Genomic DNA, 5,007 nt, shown 5'->3' with positions numbered 1-5,007 from the left:
CCGAACCTGATTCCCCTTCGATTCCTCCAATGTCCTTCTTAGGTGGTTGGGTCCTCAGTGATTATTCATCATCTGTTGTGCCCAATTTTGGGGCAAATTAATAAAGTAGTGTTGGCTGCAAAGTGTATAATTTAAATTGCTATCTCACATACACTGCAACCTTTTGTAAGGGGTGTGATCTGACCCAAACTTCTATTCAAATTGAAATTGTCATAAATACACAGCCTGTCATCATTGGTGCAATCTGATCTTTATTTCTATTTTTGTTGATTTCTTCATACTGTCATAAGGATGTAAAACTACTATTAGTGATTTTTTATTGGTCAACTGGTTATCATATTGATTAGTAATCATCTCTGAGATCTTCCAATAGTTATAGTGGCATTATTTATCACTATATTTTATCATCTTACTATCTTGATGACTAGATCTGGTATTGTCAATATTTTTCTAAGGGTTTCAAGACCTAATTGAGCATCATTAATCAAATCAGTTTCTGCATCTATGCAATTCACTGTATGAGGGTTTACTTTGATTTCATTTCAGTTTGTCATAAGCTAAATAAATTCAAGATTACATTTTCTCTCAGCTGCTTTTATATCATTGGAGCAGATTTTATGTCATATATATATATGTGTGTGTATGTGTGTGTACTGACGTACTCATACCCATACCCAAGGATTTTTTTTCATGATTCAGTATCCATATGTGTACCCAAATCGGTAACTTAGCTGTTAAATTATCTAAAAGCCATCTTGTCTCATGTATGACCTATGAGGGGCTTCTAACTGATGAAATTATCCTCAAAACTCCACCTTTTTAGGCCTCAAACTGATGATGAACTTAGAAATCCACATTTTCTCTATAAAACTAATGCCTGAACTGATGAATGATACTAATAACTTGCATTCTAACTTGAAGTTCACTTAACTAAAATTCCCATGCTTTAGTCATTTCCATATGCATGTTTATGGTAGTCCAATCTACTAAAAAATACTATCATGACTGCACTTTCATTTCTCATAGAAGGTGATCATATCTCCATGTTGCATTGTCTAATCTCAAACTTACTGTCATGTGCCTCTGTATTTAGAACCTGATTTCTATCACAATCCTTATTCTTCACTGGTCATTACTAGTCTGCAACACTGTATCACCATTGTACGAAGCCTCAATGCATGACTTATGACTATTACATCTTTGAATGCCTTTGAGTTCTTTTTTTTCTTTGATAGACTTGATCTTCTTATCTCTCTATGATTATATTTTGTCTTTGATTTGCTTTGTGACAAGGCTTTTATGGACTACAATTGGCATTGATGGAATCTCCTTGTATTTCCCTTAAGTTTGGGGCCTTGAAATGGAGTGTACGCCTTATGATGGCACTATCTACTTTGTGTTCTACAATATCCTCATGTCTCCAACTCAGATGATTATCTTTTATCACTAGATATATCTTTGTAAGTGCTTTCTTTGTTAATCATTATCTCCTTGAGTTGTGTATGCCTAAGATTGAAATACTATTCTTGATAGTCTTGCTTCTCACTATTTTGTAAAGTTTTCCTTAGGTACGTGCACTATCACATGTTTCCCTTTAAACAAGTTCTAGGACTATACCTAACCCTACACTGTTATCCATGACCACATATTGAGTTCTAGGTCTCTATATTTATAATATCCTCCTTTGATAGTATTTTTAAACAACAATATGTCTATCTGTATGACTATTTATGAATTCTTTATGTACTGGCTACAAGACATTTTTGGCATTTACTATTATGACTCCTTATGATAAGTCTTCTCATGCATTCTTTTAGCTATTTCATCTTTATCTTCCTGATAATGAAGTACCTATTGCGCTTAATCCTTTGTAAGCTCACTGGTATTAATGTTGCTGATATTAATCCTTTGTAATCGACAAAAGTCAAACCGATGGTAACACCGACAAGTAGAAGCATGTGATCGGGATAGTATACACCATTTAAATCCATCGAAAAAACACACACTAGCGACAATGGAGAAATCTTGTCTTGCCGATAGCTGATGAGGCTATCAGTACGACTTATCTCGATGGACACTGGCAAAAAGTAAAATGCATCGGCAAAGGTTACGGTGATAAAGGGTCATCGATGTAGACAAAAGCAGTTGAGATTTTATTTTTTTAAATGTTGGGGAAGGTCAGAATTTTGACAAACATCACAAGACAACCAACGATGTTGCCATACCTGCAATGACAAAAACATCGTAGGATGCAACCTCGTTTGTCATCTTAATCGTCAAAATTTTGACATCTCCTTGAAGCTGGTCCATCAACAAAACACACACTAGCAGCAATGGAGAAATCATCTCTTGTCGATTGCCAATGAGGCTATCAATAAGACTTATCCTGATGGAAACTGGCAAAAGTAAAATGCATCCACAAAGGTTACAACATTAAAGGGTCATCAGCAAAGGTTACGACGATAAAGGATGCAATGAGTGTGGAATTTTGATGTCTCCTCGTCAAACAAACATGTCACCCAGTGGAAATGGAGAAATCTTGTCTTGCCGATAGCTACTGATGCTATCGGTAAGACTTATCCCGATGGATACTGCCAAAGTAAAAATGCATCAGAAAAGGTTACGACGATAAATAAAGGGTCATCAACAAAGGTTACGGTGATAAAGGATGCAATGAGGTTAGAATTTTGACGTCTCCTCGTCAAAAAAACATACCGTGGGTGCATAAAAATTTATGATGTGGTGTCGTCTGAATTTCAGCGTGAATCCCATCGTCGAAATAATTGACGAAAAAATAGTGATGAACAAATACGTCAAAATTCTGATTTTAGTTGTTTGAGTTCTGACAAATGGTCATCAGAAAACTGCTCCAAATGTACTCGTGTTAGAGTGGTAGGCTATTGCCTTTCAAATACACCTACTTGGGATGAGTACTTGAAAACATTGCTTGTCTATTTTATGAGTCCTATCTTGTAGACATGGATGGTATTATTGAGGGTATTCATATTCTGTTGATGTATGTTAGCTCCTATGGGGTTGCATTCTCTTCTTAAAATGTTATGAAGGCACATTCAAACCCTTGTATTCCTTCTCTGCATCATCATTTGTCACAATTTTCTAGAGGTTTGGAAATATTTGATAAGCATTGTTTGGAGGGATCATCATTGAATTTTCTTTCCTCACATTCCTTTTAGGTATGGTAAGACATCTTGTATACTTTTGTGGTTAAATTTTCTCTTAAGGGGATGAATGTTGTTTGATGAGCTTGGATCATACTCAAGATTAATTGTTGGGCATCTACCATCACTGCAAGAGATTTTATATTAAGTGGGGCTCTATGGTCTTTCTTCTTCTTCTTCTTCTTCTCTCTTATGGGAAGGATTTTTTCCTCTAATGGGTTTTTGTCATTCTCATCTTTTAGAGAGCATATTCTTGTTAGAGTAATTAGGTCTTCCTATACTCTATTACACTTAAGATAAACTTAGGAGTGTTTTTATTATTTATAGGTTATGCTATTATTAATTAATCGTTCCTTTCTAAGGATTAATTGCATCATTGTTATTCATTTATTAATTTAGGATTTTCGTATAGTCAACATGATTCATCTTTCTAGATCAATTATGTTTTGGCCTATATAGTTTTTTTTTCCTCTTGCTTTGTGGTAGGTGTTTAATCACAAGTGAATGTTATCTTGGGGAGTTGAAGGGTTGAGGGATCAACTCTAACATGGTATTAAAGCTCTCTCTATATATATTTCCTTATCTATTTTATCAGAGGTTTGGTATTGGAATTTTTTTGGTCCATCTTGGTCCTAAATGGATCTCACCATTCCATGTGAAAAATCCAAAAATATTAAGATTGATTGTCAATTTCATGAAATCAAAGATTGAAATTTTGAGTCATTTTTGTTGCACAATTTTTCAAGAAGTTATTTTCGTACAATTGTATGGATTTGTATGGACATATAGATCAACAGGGAAATATTCAACTCCCATATGAAAGATATTTTTGGGTCTACAAATTTTGTCTTTTTTCAAGAAATGTTGTAGGATCTCTAGGTTTTTCAATGATGTCTCCTCGTCAACCAAGAGCCAACATAGTAGGGGACTTATTGATTCAACTTTTTAGGCATTACAAGAAGTGAATTTCTCTCACACCCTTCTTCTAGAAAATTAAAAAGTAGGCCACCCCCCAACTAGAAGTCCTACATAATGTCCCATGTGCAAAACGTTAATGTTACAAAAGAATACTATTATGTCTGTTGTAAATACAATCTCGGCTATGACTCAGTCGGTACCATGGGGAGTAGTGATTGGTCCTTTAAATCTAGGAGTGTAGTTAAATTATTTGTCTAAAAATGAGCATTAGCATCCTTTTTCATTGCATGTGGATTCCTCAGCATGCAACACGAAGATGTTGAAGTAAGATTATTTGTCGAATCATTAGTCAAAGTTGTTACAGAATGCTTTTTTCACCTTCTTGTTGTTTCAATAGACTTTGTTAGTCCCAACTGGTGCTGAGAGGGGAGGGGTGAATCAATACTATGTCGGTTCTACTAGATTTTAACCTTAATCAAAGTTTCTATTCAAACTTAACACTTATTAGTAGAAACAAAATTAATAAGAAACATGCACACATAAAATCAATCACACATGACTACCAAGATTTATCATGTGGAAACCCAAATGGGAGAAAACCACGATGTGAGTAGAAACTCATAAAATATGCACTCTTCTGGAGTACGCTTGGTGAGGAGCCATCCCTGTTAGGAGATTACAAATACACTGTTAGGTGCCACCCAACTAAGGGATTTTCTTTAAGGCCCGTTAGAACCTTTACCCTATTAGAGGTAGCCTTGTTAAAGGAATCAAGATCATCAATTAAGATGTCACTTGATTAAGGGATTTTACAAAGGGACTTGTTAAAGTCCACCTAGTTAAGGGATTTTACTATTGTAGTTATTAGAAAACAACAGAGAGAATGATCTACTATAGTAGCTACTCTTAG

The sequence above is a fragment of the Cryptomeria japonica genome, chromosome 11 (assembly GCF_030272615.1).
Source record: "Cryptomeria japonica chromosome 11, Sugi_1.0, whole genome shotgun sequence".
Classification (NCBI taxonomy): Eukaryota; Viridiplantae; Streptophyta; class Pinopsida; order Cupressales; family Cupressaceae; genus Cryptomeria; species Cryptomeria japonica.
This window is presented reverse-complemented; position numbering follows the sequence as displayed.